The sequence below is a fragment of the Corvus moneduloides genome, chromosome 2 (assembly GCF_009650955.1).
Source record: "Corvus moneduloides isolate bCorMon1 chromosome 2, bCorMon1.pri, whole genome shotgun sequence".
Lineage (NCBI taxonomy): Eukaryota > Metazoa > Chordata > Aves > Passeriformes > Corvidae > Corvus > Corvus moneduloides.
Window position 1 is genome coordinate 59,186,736 of NC_045477.1, and position 20,391 is coordinate 59,207,126.

Sequence of the window (20,391 nt, forward strand, 5' to 3'; positions counted from 1 at the left end):
CTACAGGGGGACATAAGTTTGTCTATGGCTTAGCAAAAAAAAAAAAAAAAAAAAAAAAAAGCAAGCCTTTTTCAATGTAGAGGTTTTTAGGTTTTTTTGTCCTTTAAAGGCAAGCTTGAAAGGCTATATATTGTCTGAAAAGAATAAGAAAAAAAGTTAGGCTCCTAGAGTCTACTTTATTCTGCCCACTACATTTATTCCTGCTGTTAGCAGGATTAAAATTTACTACTAGGGAGAGGCATAAATAAAGACGTGTTGTTGGAAAATATATGCAAATGTGAGCACACCTTTCAAAACCTCATTTGGCAGTTCAAATGCCTAAGTGCCTGAGCTAGAAGCTACTGTAAAATTGACTGCAAGGTGGAGAAAATGCATACAAAGTAAGCCAGAGGCAGAACAAGGCTGCAGTCCAGGTCCACAGAATATCAGTCCAGGACAGCATCCTCTAGGGTACACTGCCATATATTTGCCTTGGTTATGTTTGTGAGAGGGCATTTGTCTTTTTGGGATGGTTAAAATTTGCTGCGTGGGGAGCTGAATCTGGATTTTAGGACATAGTCCCCCTCTTAGGAATTTTTCCCAGTTGTCCTTCCAACATTGGTAAATAACCTTGCAGGATGAGCTATGGAAAAGTCAGATTGCTGCTGGGAGAGGAGGGAGACAAAGGGCTAAACCTGCTTCTGGAAATGGTGGGCAGCAGGTTGACAGCATCATTTTCCATGTCTGATCCCAGGGGAGGAGGCTAACTGAAGGCGGGCTGTAGAATTTGTGTTTGGAGTCCTCCAAAATCAATAACCCAAGTCTGTATTCACCACCAGGATTTTCAAGGCAGGTAATTTAATATGGCTCTGAAATCTTCCTGTATAAGTACCCCAGCTGTGGATGTTTGAAAATTGCTCTGTCAGTCCTTGACACACAGCATAGTTGGGAGCAGATTCTCTGGGGATTACTTTAAATTGTACCCAGATAATTAGCCCCCAGAGGGCCAGGCACACCTTTATCACACAGAGTTGGTCTTGGCATTCCACACCACTCCTGGATCCTGCTGCTGGCCACTGGTAAGCAGAGATATGAGAGAGGAAATGGTGTAGTGGCTGATATGCTCTGTTAAACAGGTGCTTGATCTCTTTTCTGGGCACCTTGTGATGTTAAAGGCCAGGGTAATTTAGAACAGCCTGTGGAGCGCTCAGACACAGGCCAAGGGAATGCCTTTCACAGAGCAACAGACCTTTCTGCACAACAGCCTCAACCTGTGCAATTTGATTGCACCTTAGGAACAAACCCTTTGAATGACAAGGCCAATGACCTGAACCTGGATTAAAATAGACTGAAAGCTGGTTTTGATTCTCCCATTATTTTCTCTCAGAATGATTTCTACAGAGGGGCCAACCTGTGAAAAGTGTAGCTAGTTAGCATATATTTCATTCTTCCTTATGTGTTTATTTGCATTATTTTCCAGGCATGTGAATGAAAGATGTGAATAATGTGGTTTGAATGCTTCAGTGACTGGGTCTTTTAAATAAAACCAAGAGGGGATTGATCAGTGTCACAAAAGAGCCAAAGAATCCCTTAAACAGCAGCTCACATAACTGTGGATTGCATAATTCAAAGCTATCCTGGGGCATCTTTAAATGATGCATAGATTTTGTTTTCTTACTTTACATTTTCGAGAGGAAAAAGTTAGATGGAAGTTTCTCATTGGCCACAGTGGCACTGAGAGATGCAAAATGTTTCCTTGAAAGAGAAGATGCCACCCATGCCTGCTTGCTGTCTTAAAGCAGGGAGGGTGGGGGAATCGGCTCAGCTCCGTTCAATAGGAGACGCTGCCTGAGCGACGCTTTCTCCCGGGTCAATTAAGATACGCGTTGGAAAGGTAATAGAGGGAGACAAGCTGACTTTCAAAGCCTCTATCAGATATTGTTAGTGAGGATGGTGTGAGCATCCCTGGTTTACAAACCCAGTTGCTGTCTGGTGCCGGAGGGCTGCTGGAGCCTCCCAGAACCCTCCAAATGCTGCTCCATGCAGCCAAACCCAGACTGCCAGGCATCAGATGATGCCAGGCAGCAGGTACGGTGAAGAAACCCGAGATAATGATTTTATTTGTTCAGGACATTTAAGTTTTTTAAATTGGCAAATTAAGACAACATAATTAGTTAACAACACACTGCGTTTGCTCAGCCCGTGCGTCTGAAGAGCTGGCATCATTAAAATAACACCTGTGGATTATGTCTAATTACCGAATTTTTGAGACAGAGGTATACATTTTAATTTTCTGCCTTTTAAAACTGAAGTCAGAGTTTAACAAGTTGATATTTATGAGAGAGGAGATTTTAATTTGTAACGCGAGCAGCGGGTTGGTTTTTTTCCCCTAACAGCCACGAGGTGGCAGAGCCCGCCCGCAGATCGCCCCGAGCCGCGCCGGGGCCGGCGGTGGGGCTGGGGATCGGGATGGGGAGTGGAATGGAGACGGGCGTGGGCCGAGACCGGGGCTTGGCTCGGGGTCGCTGCAGCCGGGGCGGAGAGTGGTGTAAAAACAAGCAGGAGAAATGGCCAGCGTGAAAAATGGTGATGGAGGCAAGAAGACCCCTTCAGGTACGGTGCTGGGCGGCGTTCATGGCTCCCACTCACAAACCTAGGAGGAAATTGCTCGATGTAGAGAAATAAAAGGTTCTTGTAAGTGGTGGTGTTAGGAGAAGGGATGAAGGGAGAAGGTGTCTGTATGATCTCTCACCACTGTCCCAGCGTATTACATCTGGCGTGTGTGTGACCGGGAATGCAGTGTTCAGTCACTGCCTGCCTCTCTGCCTGCAGCCCCCTTTGCAGCTTCGTTAGAGATACTGTAGGGTTGATAAGTTTCTGGGTGAGAAATGTGGAGCACAACACCCCCCCCCCCCCCCCACCCCCAATCAGTAGTGCACAGCATACACCTTCTTTGGCATACTGCAGATTGCAGCAAAGTAGTACCAGTCATACAGGGATTGATTCTGGAATGCCCTTTCTGTAACAAATTTGGGGCAGAGATTGGCTTTGTTTGTGTTCAAGGCAGTGGCAAGTGTGCTGGCAGTGCTTAATCAACACGTGGCATTTCATAGTGGAGCCTAATTTTAAGTACACTTCACTGATACGCTGCCAATAGATTAGCTTGGGGTATCCCACCAAATTATACCCTGTAGCTTGTGATAAAATACATTTTCCGAAGCAACAAGCATTTGAAGAGAGGAGGGGATGGCAAATACACTTGTTCGATTACCCATTTAAACAAAAAATATCCTTTCAAAGCATAGAAAGGAACTTGGCAAGTGAACTGATGGGAAAGACCAGATTCCCTGATGTGTAAGGGGACTGCTGCCTGTGAGTGCCAGGTCCTCTGTGAAATGTCCCTTGCAAGGGATGCAAGGAATCTCCTTTCTCCTCAAATACAGGGATTTTCTAGACACCACTGCATCTCTGTGCTGCCTTATCACAATACAGTGGGTAGTTTGGAAGAAAGGAGTGATCAAGGCAAAGCTCTGGTCTCCTGTAGCAATTACAGTGTTCCTGGTTGGAGCTTGCACAGAACCACCATGAAGGAGCTGTCAGACAGCAGCTCTGAGAGAGCTTCTGCATGGCAAATTGGAATAGTGATTGAGGCACTGATAAACTGGTTGTCTTCCCTGGGGGCCTGGGGCTTAGCGCCAGATTGAACAGCCAGTGTGTGTATAGCTGTCTTTCCCAAAAGAAGAAATAGGGTATAACACTCCCACTGCTTCTTGTTCCATCAGTACAGCATTTCATCCTGCATTTTCTGATCCTGTATTGCAGGTGGGTTTGGTCATTCAGGTACAGGTAGCACGACAGAAACCTGAAATCAAGCTCTTTCTTCTTCTTCTTCCTCAGAGACTTGGGAGAAAAGATGAGCTCAGAGCTTGTGTGCATCTACAGTGCAGCTGCTGACACCATTCCAACATCCCCACAGGCATCAAATATGCAGATGATTGCAGCCCAAGGACTGTGACTGGCACATGTGCACCTAGACCCTAAATAAACCTCCCATTTCCAGGGTGTGAGACACCCTGAAGTGAGTTCAATCCACTGCTGATGCTGTGTTACTGGGCTGCTAAAGGTGACAAGATCCAATGGGACAGCAACACAATTAATTTAGTATGGCCCAAGGTTTAACATACATTCTTTAGGGGTTTGGTGACCTTTTTTTTTTTTTAGTCACTGTTTCATATTGAGTATTTATTCAATTTTTCATACTCTATCATGGACATTTGTGACAACACAGCAAGTGTTCAACAGGCATTCCCTGGCAGGAATAGCACAGCAATGTTCAGATGGAGCATGAATGACATCAGAAGCTGAAAACCACACCAAAACTTGCATCAGTGTGGAAGCAAGACTATTGGCCAGAGCTGCTGGCAGAGAAAAGACCCCCTTCATAAAATACCATTTGTAACCTGTTGTGCTTGGTTTGCACTCCCTCCCAAATGCTGAAATGGTAATCAAAATACATGCAGTCATAACCTGAATTTTGAACAACTTTTGGAACTTGCACAGGAAAATCAGTCACATAAAGGTTTTTTAACAGGAAGATTGGGGGTTAAAAAATTACTGAGACTAAGCAGAAATAAAACCAAACATCAGACTATATCACAATCAATCATTTCAATGTATTTGAACTCAGAAAATATACATTTCATTCTCTCACTTGGACACTGGAGTTTTGCTTGTAAGAATACCACTAAAAAGTAGTTTTATTTTACTGTGAATAGCTCCATGATTTCACTGCACAGCTTAGAGCTTTGTAATTAAGGCACCTTTTCTTTTCTTTTCTTTTTCATTTTATTTAGCAGCCACACTAGTATTTTGTTCCTATAACTATAGGATTTCAGCCTGTATTTCTTGATCCTGAAGATAAACCATCCTGGGCAGTGCAAAGAGGTTAGACATAGATCAGTCAGGAATTAACAGGCTAGTTAATTTCAAGTGATTGAGCTTTGAACAGCATTTGGATTATCCTATGCTAAAGCATCTCAAGTTGTAAATCACAGTGGTAAAACACAGCAAATCTTGAGGGTATATCATTTGCAAACCTTCCCTAATGATTTTAAAACCTCCCAAATGAATTGGTATATTGACACAACTCTGTCCACAGTGGGGAATATTTGTAGTTCAACAGCTATAAATCCCAGAATAGTTGAGTAATCTTATACTAAAACCAACTCTGTAAATGTTATACATGCTATTGTGCATTTTTCCAGCTGTATTAGCTTATTTAATAGCTCTAACAGAGAATTGCCATCTATTATTGCTTTGTCCACTGGCAGGCTCACAGCAAGGGAAGCTGCGACTGTCCCACTTTGTTCATGGACCAGGTACTAAATTTTTGTGTAGGGACCCAGCTGTGCACACTGGAGGAAGGAACTGGGACGTTTCTGTTCCAGCTCTGATGGGGAGTATAGGCATCAGTTTTTTATAAACATATTGTTGGTTTTCTGCCTCCTGAGAATTCAACTTTTCTGCCTTATTGCAATCTTTTCTTTTTAACACCGAGTCCTTGCTCTAAGCATAATCTTGGAGGAAAATAAAATACTTCCACCATATATTGACAGCTGGTAATTTATACTATCTACAACTTGAGCACAGATAGGTACATCAGGAATGTTGCCAGTATGAAAGAGACCAGGCGCTGACGGAAAAAGTGCAGATTTATGCTGGAGTTTAAGGTTCTCACAGTGCAGAATTCAGCTATGGTAGTGATATATGTTGATAGATTTAAAAGTGGCATTTTTTGTTGTGTGAATAAATGTAGCATACTGCATATAGCTGCAAAAGAATGTTTCTTCCAATGAAATTACATACATAATTGATGCTATGGACCTCATTATATATGAACCAGTGGAACAGTTCTGAACTACTCGAGACATCTGTCTAAACAAATCAATGAGAAATCTTGGTGATCTTTACCAAAGAAACTTCTTATGATCCAAATATAAGTCTTTCCTGTTAAAAACGATGATCCTGTTGCTGCTTTTAACTTTAACATATATAGAGATTGAATTAATATAGTAATGGCATCATCAAACTTCCCTGTATTGTAATTACAAAGATCTGGTAGGGGTATATCCTTTTTCTAAACATTGTCACATCATTTTATGCTGATCCCTGATCCCACTTTCAATATATCTAGGATTATCGTACTGAACAGTACATAAAGCAAACATTACCTGCAATCAATACTATAAAGGCCTGTCTGAGTCAGCTGCAAGTGCACTTTAGAAACTGCCTCTTCTTAAATCATGGCATGGCAATGGAGATCAAACAAAGCACTAAAGATGTTAGTCCCTGAATTTACATCTCAGGGTTTCACAAAAGGGCATTTACAGTGGAAGACCCGGCCAAAAACTCACATACCCTGCACTTTAGGAGAAATATCAAAGTCTGTTTATTCATCCTTGTGCTCAAATGGCCTGATCACCAAATCTCACTGAAGTTAATGAAGTGACTCAGGTTATAATGGGTTTGGATTAGAAATTTATTAAAATAAGTGTAAATATTTCTATTTCACTAACATAAAATTTCTCTCTAAGCAATTACACCTCTCAAGTCCTTAAGATGTTTAATTTTAAGGGTATAATTGAAGTTTATGAATTGGTTTATGTACTGAGAATGTAGTGTTATTTTTTGTTTTTGCAATCTGTGGTTTTTTACCACCTATCTGTGTAAATAAAAGCCGTGTATAAAGACACTTAGGTATTCTCTACTATTTGCACATTACTGTTAATAAGTACAGAAAATATTGCTCTTTCCTCTTCTTCTCCAGAACCATTCTTGAGCATTTTTCTTTACTATGCAGGTAATAGCAAGAAATAAAATAAAATCTGATGATAGTATTTTTGAGTTAAAAGATACAAATATCAAAAATATTTCTAATCAGAAAGGAAAAACTGGGTAAACTTCTAAAACTACGCGTAAAATCTCAAATGAATTGTAGATACGTTCACTGAGGACGTATGTCCGAATTTGGGAGAAGGTTGCTTACACTGAAACACTGAGGTGTACATAAAGTTCTCATGTTCTTTAGCCCTGGTCAAAACAGGGAAACTTTTTAATTTCAAACTGTGCCTTGCAAGTTGAAAGGGCAACATTATTTTTAGTGATGGAACTACCAGAAAGCATTTGTTAGAGTGCTATAAGCTAGTCTCCCTGGAGTTCCCCCTGAGAAGGGCTAATCTGCATGACTAATAGTCAGAATGTAATTCCCTCCCCTGGGCAAGACTTCCCAATGCACTGACAGGCCTTTCTCTGGCTGTTGCTTTGAGTGGTGTCTTCTCCACTCCCTCTGCTCCTGAGAGAATAAAGCTTAGTGGAGGACAATAAAAGAAACAGGACATCAACACACTAAAAATCTCATGAGGGATAGCAGAAGCCCAGACATATGCAGGTTTGTCTGCATCACTCAGAGAGAAATAGCTCATTTAGGGGTGTTAAGGTGGAATATTTTAGACTTTGTTCTCAAGAAAACATATCTTTTGTGACTGTGCTTATTATCTGTCTACTCATTCCTTTTTTTTTTTTTTTTTTGGCAATGTTGATCTTAACATGGCAAAAAATAAATAGTAAAAATTAAATCCCTTCATATTTCATGAACATAGACAGCTATGTAGAGAAAGGGGGCCCAAGTAACAGAGAGAGAAATGCCTGCAAGTCAGTTATCTGGTCTATTTTACTATGAGGATGCCCATCACCAAACCCATCAGTCAAAACACACCATAAATAGGAGCAGAGCTCTGCAGACAGTTAAAGGTACTGTAAGGAGAAAGTGCTCTGAGTGACATCCTTTAAAGTTCAGAGGAGAAAGATCTCCATTTTGCATAGCAAAGGACTAGTCGTAATCGATTGCTGTCAGCAGAAACAGGTAGGCAGACAGGACAAATGTGGAAAATAGCTGAATAATAGGAACAACATCCAGAATTCCAGGAGAGAAAAAATATCTCATAAAAATTGATGTAAGATATATGAGGAGATGCACCCACCAAGCTCAGACATGAATCTGCACAGACACTGCTTCTGTGTACCTCTTTTACAAGAGCTGCAGCACATTATTGGTTTTGACCTACACCTGAAGAAGAAGAAGCATACCCCATAAATGATAGTTCCACATGAGAAAAACGTAAGTTACCTTGGCATTTCTTTCTACATTTGTTGTTGGACCAGCTCAATTTGTTACCAGTTACAGATCCAGACAGTCTGGATTTTTGTATCAGTCCAGGCACTGCAAAAGCACTGGTCCCTCCCTGAAGCAGCCTTGCAGAAATCCTTTTTCAAGAGTGAATGTGTTTATATAAGACACTACAAAAGCAAAACAGAAGAAGAGCATCATACTAAACTGCAACTTTCTTATGAATCTCTGCTTATGAGTTTTCTTTAAAAGAGAGCACAGAGAGCAAAAGAGCTGTTTGTTTGTAATGTAATGCATACTAATACATAAATTTTCATTAATACCAAGAAAATCTCCAATGACATGCTTGTTTTTCTCTACCTTTTCTTTTTAGCTGAAAGTGACTGAACATTAAGAAAAGTGGGAAATGCAGTAATTGCCGCAACAGTGAAGGTTTTCGTTTTCTTTAAAAGAGAAATTATTTCTGACAGATTTCAAATATTACTGTATTAGGAAAAAAGAAGAAAATGTCCTTTGGATTCCTTGTATTCCTTAAGCAATTACAGTAATTCTATTAATGTGTTATGAGCTGCTTTTCTGATTTGATTCAACATAATTGCACCAATTTACTAGCATTTTCAGATTGCAGTCTCTAGTTCCCGCTTAAATGGCTAAGATTTCAGTGTCTAGCTTTTCATCCTCTTTGGTTTTCTTATGTGGGAGTCACCTCTTGGCTATCCACAGAGAAATATTCCCATGTTCTGTGAGCATAGATTGTGTGGCTAGCATATGCTTTTGTGCATCAGATAAAACAAACCTCCCCATGAGGCTAACTGAAGATGCTAGCCACATTTTCCTTGTCTATCATAATTAATACTATCACCAAAGCCTTTTATTATCACCAAATGCTGGGGAAAGTCTTAATAAATAGTGGACTCTCAATTACTTGCTCTGAATTTATCACTGTGCACAGTTTTCATTCCTGTTTGCAGGATTTAATGCAGGCATAAGCTGTACTCAGTCCAAGAGGACATGGAGAAAAACAGTTCCCACATACCCTTTAGTAGTATTTCCTGACTCCTTAGCCCTGGTTAGCCTTCCTGCTGCTCCCTGCTGTATCACCTCAGAGAGAAGACACTGTACTCCTCGCAGTCTTTACAGTCTTTTCTGTGGAGGACTTCAGCTTTATGCAGATGTTTGATCTACCCTGCCCTCTGACCTTAAACTGCCAGCCAATCTAGACAGGTTAGGGCTGCAGAACCAGAAACATTCTGAAGGTTTACAGCTTTGTGTGGATTTAGAAATTAGGACAGCAGAAGATGCAGAGACTTTGCCATGTCTCACATTCAGAACATATCAACAATTTCCAGCATTACTATGATCTCACTGGTGGTATACAGCTGGAAGACCAGAGTCCAGATCTCCTATCAATCAACAGTCACTTCTGTTGATAATACAGTCCCAGTGCACAAATATCCTGAGTCCAAATATGTGCTGTTCAAGCTGATGCAATTTGGATGAGTCACCATCCCTGGAGGGTGATGTGATGTGTAGATGTGGCACTTAGAGACATGGTTTAATGGTGCACTGGATGGTGTTAGGTTAAAGGTTGGACGTGATGATCTTAAAGGTCTCTTCTAACCTTAATGATTCTCCGATTCTCTGTGAGGTAGCTACCTGCTCTAAATATATATCAGTATTGTAACAACATTCAAGATACCACACTTATTCCCTGTTTTTCTCTGTTCTCTGATTATTACACCAGCTTTGCTGTGTGCCATGTGTTTATCCCCTTCTTCCAGTACCTTTCATAATCACTCTGGAGAGAAAGATAGATTAGTGTTGGACACAGCTCTTCACCCACTTCCTGATTCACAAAATTTATGCCTTGCCAGGGAAATGCTGGAGCAGACCCACTGTGTATTTTAGGTCAGTTGGTCCCCGGAGGAGAACCTGTGGGGAAGAGACTCTGGGCAAAGGAAACAGAAAAACATGGACTGGGAAGTAGTCCTTGTGCTATAACTTCCACCTGGCATACATTTCTCTCAGAACAGGTCTTGACAGCCTGATAATACAGAGTTACTGAGATGCAGTAGACCCTCCTCCCACTCAAAGCCTTATTATACCCTACAGACCCCTTTGCCTAAAGGTTTACTCTTATGCCTGATATTGTGAAGAGTTTTTTTGGGTAATGTTGTCTGGAAAGACTTTAGTAATTAAGTAATTCTTTCATAGTTGTTAGATTGCACATTTAGTATTTCCTTGGCTCCCTGACTACTAATGCTTACTATGCCAAATAGCTCCTTTCTGAAACGTTTGTTGTGGCATTCAGCTGTACTCTCTCTTGTGGTCTGAAAGAATCTGGACCATGTTACTTTTCATCAGAAATGCATCCAGGATTTTCTAGGATTTGGGAGAGTTCGAATTTGAGACTCAGGTTTTGCCTGTTAAGAGTGATCCCTAGGTGCCAAAGGGAAAGTCTGAGTTTAGAGCTGCTGCTGTTCAAAGTTTGACAGTATTTAAAGTGGGTGTTTCAGGCCTAACTCTGCTTGTTATATTTCCCAAAGCTTTCCAGCCATTGTGCATCCTGTGCTATAATAACCAATGCTCTAGCACTCGCCTGCACTACTTATAATGCTCCCAGTGCTACTTGACTCTGCTACTAAAAATGCACCTGATGATAATGCCACTTGCCCACTACTTCCTAATGCACCACCGGTTGGCTCATTACTGGATGCCTGGAGGCAAAGCAAACTGTTCCAGTCTTTCTCTCCACCTTGGCAAAGATAAGGGTAGCATAATAAATACCATTCAGCCATTTGATTTCCCAGTTCCACTGAGTTCACGCATTTAGAATAGGTTGTAAATTCTCTTGAACACAATCACCCCTAGATTATCACTGATGCACAGAACACTGAACTTTGTGCCCTTTATTTCAAAACAAGAACTGTCTTCAGCACAGCAGCTCAGCTCAGCTGCTTTCCCATCTTCATGTGCAATAGATTGTATCTTTAACAAATTATTAATGTTCCTATTACAAACTGATTTGATTTATATTTTTGCTGCTAGCAATGGTCTAATTATTTTTGTATTACTGTGTGGTCATCATGATAATTGTCCTCAATTTACACACTGACTAAGCATTTACTTTCCCAGATTTGGAGATTGTGAGATTACTGATGAGAAAAAGCATAGAATGTAGAAGTTTAATATAATTAGTTGTAAGGGAAGTCTCTAATAAGGAACCATAAAAACTCAATTTTCATTGAAAGGATCATTTTACACTGTATGGCTTCTGTGTTGGTTTGTGGGGTTTTTTGTTTCTTTTTATTTTTTTCCCCTAGGAGCAGAACAAGCTGATCTTACTGTCACAGTAATTTTATTTGATCAGTCTATTTGTATGTGCTTTGTAGACTTTTGGCTTGAGCAATAATTTGTGGAAGCCAGTGAACCATTTTCAGGACTGAGACCTAACTGTTCTGTACATCTTATGATATTTGAGGGAGAATAAGAGATCCTGGCCCTGCCTTTTTCCACAGAGCCAGGATTTGCTTTTGGATTGACAAGATACACACAGGTGTGTAAAACATCCACCAGGGAGAAAAGGGTGGATAAGATAACCACAAAATAAACAAATTATCACAGAAGAAGTCTGAGCTTGCTAACAGCTTGTCCATTGTCTGTAAGCTCTGTAGGTTTCACCAGGGAGTCATGTTGTAAATAGTGATTTGACAGTAATTATGTGGATTTGTGAAGGAATGTTTGCCATGCATATTGAAGGTGGCAAGTTAAAACCTGAGCTCATCACCCAAAGGTCTTTTTATAGTTAATAGAAAGACACAAACATCTGTAAAGAGGAATTCATCTGGTCTTTGCTAGATTTCTGTCTGAGGCTGAGTACTTCCTGGGAGGTGTTTACTGCTCTCCGTAAACTCCAAGGAAAGCAAGAGTTAGACTGTACTTAGACAATAGGAGTTTAGATGCCTAATTTGCAAGAGATAAATCCCACCCATAGATAGTTTATATTACCCACCTTCACTAATAAAATAGGGTAAAATACAATGAAAGGGAGTGGGGTTTTTTAATAGTTTCCAAGCAAAACACAGCTGTACTACTGGAACGCTGAAAGATTCAGCTCACTGTTCTGTCTCCATGAGAAGATGCTTCTTCTCCATAAGAATCACAAAATTTATTAAAAAAAGGCTTTTAGAGAAATCATTATTAATTCCATATAAGAAGAGTGTTATTTCTCCTACATTATGCCAACTAAATAATCTGAAATCGCTCATCTATAAACATTCTGCACAATGATATTCAAAATATTTGTGTATTAGCCCCCTTTTTAACAGATTTTGTATATTTTTAATATATTTGCTTAAGTTAACCTATAAATTCACAATGGTAGATTTTCAAAACTGCAGATTTTCATCATGTGACATCAGAACAACACTATTTAGGAAAACAGTGCAGTCTGTGAAGGAGCAAGTAGTTGTAACACAACTCCATTAATTAGAAACATAGTTTGACAAGTTATAACCCTTCTTCCTAATTTTAATTCTACCTGGTAGATCTGTAGGAATGAGTTATTAATGCTGATACTCTGAAATGCCACTTAGGTCTTGTGTAATCAAAGAACTGTATTCTCTCAGAACACAAAGGAACCCCTAGTGTGAATTTGTAATTAACACGCTGAAGGGAATGTTTCCACCCATGTACTGAACACAGTTGTTGGGGCTAATAAACAAGCACAATGGATTCATCCTTTCAACATGATCAAAGAATACATAAAGATACAGGCACATGTAATTTGGGGAAGCGTGGAGACATTGCTTAGCATAAGCTTATATCACAAGAAGGATATTATATCCGTGTTTTTGGATATGAGCAATTTCCAGAAAAGATACAAAACCATCTTGCCTAGGCTGGCAGAAAGATGCACTGTGTATTAGACAAAAGATAAGGCAGCACGTTTGGTACAAATGAAACCTAGTACCACTTTCTAGCTATTGGAAAGATTGGGAAGACTCATGAACTACCTGGAATCTTTCTAGCTAATGCAAAGGTGTTAGGAAGAGAAAATGTCTTTTATCAGATGAAAAAAACAGGCAGCTTTCCAGGCGCAATAGTCTTCCTAGATCATTTCAGGCTCATGAGCCTATCTCTTGCTTGGGGGTTTGGATTTTTTTAAAAGTGTATCAGTTAATAATAAAATATTTTGGTCCATACAAAAATTGCTTTGTTTGTGTCCTTAGGACACTGTGATTACTATGTATGCTGCCCCAATGGCTGCCTTAAGCAGACTGACCAAAGGCATAGATTGTCCTATCTTAGTTATGTCTCAGTAAAATACAAGTCAAGCACAAAAATCACTGATGTTTTTATCAAAAGGTGAACCATGGCCAGGGGGTGGCCTCATTTAGCTATCTCACATGAGAACAGTGTAAAAATGCAAGAGACTCGTCTTGCGTGATAGATTTGAGAGTAGGGTGGCTACCCTTGTTAGCAGATATCCTGCTGACAGAAATACCCATCATTTTTGAACAAAGATACAGTCCAAAAATGCTGACGTGCAGCAGGACCTATTCATAACAGCCTGTTGCCTGATTTTTGTAGTCTCAACAAGAAGAGGTCTTGTTTTTATAGGATAATTACTATAGATTAGTTATTACTGCTTAATAACCAGTGTTTAAGATCCAGTCTAGAAACAAAATCAAATTTAGATGTATTTAGAGATGTATGAGAAATCATACCATTGAGGTCTCTGGTTATTTTTAATATTTTTCCCATGTACACTTGGTTATTGCCAACATTTGCAGAAAAAAGAATTTCCAGACTTAAAAAAGTCCAGTTTCTTCCCTTGAATAATTTCAAGCCAAAATTATTCCAGAAGTCATATTCAGTTCTCTTAACTCTTGGCTGTTGTACCAGGATCTAGGGATATGACCTGTCTTTAAAATATCTACAAGTTATCAAAATAAGAAATCCATAACATAACATAACACATACTGGAAATAGGGAAAGCTGATAAGTTCTACTTGTAGCTGAGTGGTCAGCAAAGGACTCAAAAGTAAAAATGTATTTGAAACCCTCAATAAACCCATATCTATCTATCTAGCAGAAAGTTAGCTAGACAGTTTCTTAGGTTTTGTTTTGTCGTTTTTTTTTTTTCCAGTGTAGAGCATATAATCACGGAATCTAAACACCTAACACTCTAAACAACATGCAAACTGAAGAAGCTGACAAAATGCTTGCCTGGAACATTGCAAATCTTGCTATTTTGTGCTATGTTTGCAAGCTCATGCATGAATGCTCTTCCCATATTACTGAGCTTTTGTTTGTTAAGATAGTGAGGATAAACGAGGAAATATATAGTTTGTGACTTGAACTGAAAGTGCAGAAATATTTCCAGTGTTGCACAGTGCTATTTATTTTTTATTTTTTAACATAAAGTTTTATGGTAATGAGAGGAGTTCATGGACATTTCTTTCTCTGTTTTCCAAACTTGATTTTATTTATTAATAGTTTTAAAATGTCATGAAGCCTCAGTTTGCTGTATATGACATTACTTCTTCTGAAAAGGAGAGCATGTAGATTGTTAAATTATCAATGCAATTGGTTTATTGTTGAAACTAAAGAGACCTGAAAGCAAAGAGGAGCCTTGGGGAATTTATAGTAAATCTAATCAGGTATAGAAGCATTTGTAAATCTCAGTGCATCTTCATGTTATTCTTCTTTGTGGTAACCATATTTTCAAGAAAAAAAGTTGTGGTACTCTGTTGCAAAACTAAAAACAGTCATTCCTTTTTCTCCAACAAGGTATACTACATATGCATATGTACTCCCTCTCTATCTCTCCTTCCTTCCTGTTCACACTTTCTGAACAATATTGATTGCTTATTTTGTAGGATCCCATAATGGCCTTTCTTAAGCAGAACTCACTCTCAAAGTGGCATTCAGCTCCTGAAATTAAATGCAGAAGATGGACCACCTTGCTATAAAAGCCACTACTCCAACTTTGAACACCTCCAAATTCTGTATATTTTCAGTTTGGGAGCCTACACCTGCTGCATAAACTCTGGCTGGTGGGTTTGCTGTGGGCCACCAGAAGGGCTCAGGCTGCATGGCAAAAATGCACACTACCTCTTTTTTTTTTTTTTTTTTTTTTTTACCTGCTCTCTGGCCCTCTCTCAGGCTTCAGCAGTTATGTACCTCAGAGTCAACTTCACACCAGTGGAGAAGAATCTTCTTCAAACAGTTTTGCCATCTGTGAGATCCATTTATAAGTCATTTACCTCTGCTGTTCTAAATCCATCAGCAGCTATGCACATGGATAATATTATGGACTGGGCTATATCCTTGAATGGGTAGAGACACTGACAGTTAAGCTACATAAATGCCAAGCTGTTTGCAGCAAGAAGGCTTTAGCCTTTAAGACTTTCTGGCAGGGATGATGTATAATGGATGCTTTTTTATGGTTCTCTGCACATGCCCTCCATTTTATTTAACATCCTACTTGCCCCAGTTTATAAATGTTCACCTGGCACAGTGATGGATACACCTCACTCAGGAGCCAAGTGAATGTGGTACCAGAAGTCTTTGGATTACGGACCACCTAATGAGCCCAGGTGCAATTAGAACAAATTCAGAAACTATTGGTGGACAAGGAAAATGAAAGAGTTGGAAAATTCTTGTTTGGCCCTGTTGTTATTATTCATGAGCAGAGAGAAAAGATATGTTTGTTACAATTGCATTGGTGCTTATCAGCAAGGCAAACGTTTTTAAAACAAAGATTAAAAAACGACATTTCCAGTTCATAAAATCACATCAATTCTATCTAGTTTTTATGGTATATGTAAATTATGTTTTGGATTTCATGTAATCTACAAAAATATGATTTAAATGGTTTTTTTCTGTTTTATTTCATTCTATCATCCACGATAAGATGACATCCCTGAACTGAAAAACCATATTCATTAATAAATAGTCACATATTTTCAGTAACTGCTTTGAAAAAGATGGTTTTTATCCAAACAATGAAGTAAAAGCTTCATAGAATTTCCTTTCTGTGCAAATAGGATAGAAGTTTTCAGAGTTTGCAGTCTCCACTCAGTGCACACAATTTCCACAAAGCCGTGTTACCTCCGACAGAGCTTTGCTCTCAGGACATGCCTGAATCAGTTGTTCTCCACTCTGCATGTATCCTTTCTGTCTGTACTGGCAAGAGAGCTAGATCATCCCCTCCAGAGGCAAGCCCGACATCTATAGGATGAATGTCTAGCTGGGGTCACCCTGCACAGTGCTCCCAGCATCTCTTCTGGTGGGGTGGTCCATGCAAGGGTCTATATTTTTTTGTCTGCCTGTTTGTGCCTATTTGTAGGACTGGAGATCCACAGGATTCAGAGGAAAGATAATACAGCTTCAGTTTGCTGTTTCCTAGGAGATTCGGTCTAGAGTAATAAGGGCTGCTGAACCTCTTTGGAAATCCTGGTCCCTGGTTGAACCAGCAAGACCTGCTCATGCACAGCTCCCAGTTAGCAAGCCTGGCACTGCTGGGGCTGCCTTAAGGGGATGCCTTGGTCCTCAGTGTATCCTGCTGAGACAACTGAACTCCTCAGGCATGGACCAGGGACTACTGAGGAGAGAGAACGGCACACAAATTCCAGAAGAAGCTAGAAGCAGTGACTCTAGCTTATGGTACAGATACAGATAGAGAGAAGCCATACTTGGTCTGTCTGAGAAAGGTATTAGAAATGGCCCAATAAAACCTGCTAATCTTACACTAGTTTTATATGAAGCTTAAGCACACCTTTTGTATTATATTTAAATATATGGAGATGAATGAAAAAGAGGATAGAATGGCCTGTGAATTAGCAAGTGGATTGCATCTAACTGAACTTTGATAACTGTGCTTGTCTAAAAAGATCGTTTTAGCACTTAATGTATTTGGATTCAGTGCTGTAGTGGTTTGGTTCAAAATATCCATTACTTACTTATTTTCCTTCTGTGAGATAAGAATTAGGAGAAAGCAAAGCAGGCACAAAACTTAAAAGAATATAAAGAAGTTTATTAACTGACCTAAAAGAAAGAAAAGAAGTCAGACTAAACCTTCAGAACACTTCTACTCACCTTTCTCCCTTCTCCCACTGGCAACGTAAATAGACAACCCGTGAGATTTTCAGTCAGTTTACCACCTCTATAATAATTTCTTTTTCAGTTCACTTAGGGAGAGGAGTCTCTCTTGCTCATGCTGTGGAGACATCTCCACAAGAAACAGTTCCCTCATGGCTTCAACGTCACAGCAAGACAGCCGCCCGGGTTGGTTCTCTGCTCAAATGTGAAAGTCCCTTCCCTTGTCTTACAGCTTTCCCCACAACTGCTTTCTAGGGTCCAGTCTTAAGCTACGGGGGTACCATTTTAAGGTTGAGCTGTTCAGAAACAAAGGTTCTCTTCACCTATCTCTGGGAGCATCTTCATCTCTAGGAACAGAGGTCTTCTTCTTCCCTGGGAGCAAGGGTCTTCATCACTTTCACTTTCATCTCTCTCTCTTCAAGCTTCTCATCAAATCACAACTACTTCAACATTTGCTTATTCCAGCACAGGTACTTTTGCTCACAATTGCAGTTTGAACGCTCCACCCCCCCATGCTTTCATGAAATTACAATGGGTACTCTGATGTATCATAGTCCATCACCATAGCTTTACAACAGAATTTCAGCTTCTAGGTTTGAGGCATCTCCTCTTTCTCCTCTCTCGGGGTTTCAGCTCTTCCTTCTTCACTGACCTTGGTGTCTTTATGGTATTTTCTTCATGTGCCTTCACCTTTCCTCTTCCTCTGACTCGGGAGAGGATTGATGTCTGCAGGCTTCATCTGTGCTGGAGAATCTTACGGCACTAAAAGTGTTAATCTCACCCAGGCCTTGCAGCTGGAATTCGCTTATCGCTGTTGGTCACACGATCTTTGCTGGGCAGTGGCCTCAGATGAATTTTGGCCGCACTGGGTGAGGGCCGGCCTGGCCTGGCCGCGCTGCGGGGCCGCCTGCAGGAGCGGTTCTGTCTCCCGGCCAGCCCGGGCCGCACTGAGGGGGCTGTGCCGGGTGTCCAGCGAGCAGAAGAGGCTGAGATCTTCAGCCAAGCCACGCCACGGCTGACCCGGCCGGGCTGCGCAGAGCAGGGCCTGGCCCCGCTGGGCCATGCCATGGTCCCCCAGTTACCTGTCCGAAAGCTGGAAGCAAGAGAGCTTTTCCCGGGGTTTGTTCGTTCTTAAATGTGGATCACAGAGGCGTGTCAAGCTTCTTAAGTGGCTTAAAAAACTTGCCAATATTCAAACTAGCCAGTTGATTGGTTCTATTGGGTCTGGAGGAAGCTGTAAGCACCTCTTTGTGAAGAATCACTTCTGTGACTGATGGAGCCCTCTTTAACTAAAAACCCAAACTATGCTAAACCATGACAAGTGCGCATGGAAAATCATTGCATACTGGCAATAAAAGGTAGATTAGCACAAGATCATAGTGTGTGAACTACAAAAATTTATGCTAAAGTAAAAATAAATAGTTGGCTGTAATTCCTCAAGAATCAGAATCAGACACAATGCTATGAAAAATATCAGCAATGCCTTGTATACAAGATATAGGAAAGTGTTAATATTTTTTTCAAGAAATACAAATGTAGGAGACATTAACAATATGGAAGATGATCAGAATATCACATGGGAAGAAATGGATAGGCTTTAGAACTGGGACAAGGTATGTCATTTAATTAGTTTGAAATGCGAGCTAATGAACATAGGGAGCAATGAGAATTTCTTCAATCAGAAGGCCCCCTGGTTGAAACAGGAAGACTTAGGGGTATTAGTTAGTCAAAGAATTATTATGCACCACCTAGGTGCATGTAGCAGTAAAAAATGGAAATACAATTCTCAGATGTATCCAGCGAGGCTTTTGCAAAACGAAAGCGTTAAGTATTAATTATAAGTTGCACTGTTGAGACATTATCTGGTATGGAGTTTAGAATTCCAGTCATAAAATCTCAACAAGTTAAACTCCTAATGGAGCAGGTGGAGAGAGGAAAAGAGTTAATAGCACTGCTGTAGGAGCAGGAAGCCTATTTTGTGACCAAAGCTTATGAAAAATTTTTAACGTAACAAGAACAAGAGTACTTTTGGTCTATTTGCATAAAGATATGATAAAAGCAGATAAAAGTAAAAGAAGGCCCATTAAAGCCAAGGGACAACTTTGACCTAAATAGGACATAATAAATATGGTATCAAAATTAGAAAAAAAAGATGTTCTACAAAAATCTTATAATAGAAGTAGTGGTGGCAAAAAAAACCTGAATTAGTTTAAATGCTTAATGTTATCAGTAATGTTAACAGTGAGAAGGATTTGATAATGAGATTGATTATGGTGAAGGAAAGCTGGAGGTGGAGAAGTATCCCAGAGCAAGAGAATTCATGTCGAAGTTGGAAAAATGAAGCCAAAAAAGATCTGGTTTTAATAAGACCTGCCTTGTCCTTATGCATATAGACTGGTCTGTCGAAATCAAAGAAATGTTTAACTGGACAAAGCAGCAAATAATGAGTAATGAGACAAACTTTTCTGGCATGGCTGAGGCAGCACTGCTCTGTGACCATGCCAGGCAGGACACTGTCCTCTGACTGCCCTGCCACCACCCAACCTCCTGGAATCCCTTCACCTGCAAGTGGCCCTGACATTAGCAACCCTGACAGACTTTCATAATCTAGTATTACTTCTTTCACGGGAAAGATATTTTCCTGTCTGGGGACCATCAAAGATTTTTCTGTTGTTCCTTTTTAATCTGTAAATCCAGTTTTGCTCAGTGTTGAGGGGCATCAAAAGGGTAGGTGAGCAAGGAGTCTGGATGTGGGTAGGATGTGCAGAGAAGCCTGGGAGCTGGGAAGCGCTCTGGAACTCTCTTTGGCAGCTGCCTGTCAGGTCAATACTTGATGTCGTCTGTCAATAGCAACCCAGAAAATATCTAAGCACGTGAAATCCAGATGGTTTCTTCTGAGCATGCAACCTGAACCAGTTAGGATCACTGAAGACACAAGCACTTCACAATACAATATGCTAAAGCTCTCCCTGGTACGCAGAAGAGCTGAAAACAATCCGAGTGCTGATAAAGTGCTGGTGGATATATCAGGGTTAGCAGAGAGCACTGCAATTCCTCTACAGTCCCAGGAGCTGTGATGGCATGTGTCCTGTGTGTTTTAAATTTTGCTTTGAATATTC

At 40.3% G+C, this 20,391-nt stretch overlaps 1 long non-coding RNA gene across 1 annotated transcript in view; it reads left to right on the forward strand.

Annotated features, from left to right (window-relative positions):
- The first annotated feature begins 2,473 nt into the window (after window positions 1-2,473).
- The window catches only part of LOC116439824, a 28,610-nt gene continuing 10,692 nt past the window's right edge, over window positions 2,474-20,391 (forward strand). The window contains exon 1 of the long non-coding RNA XR_004238291.1: window positions 2,474-2,592. This is a non-coding gene — a long non-coding RNA (uncharacterized LOC116439824). The remainder of the gene's footprint in view (window positions 2,593-20,391) is intronic.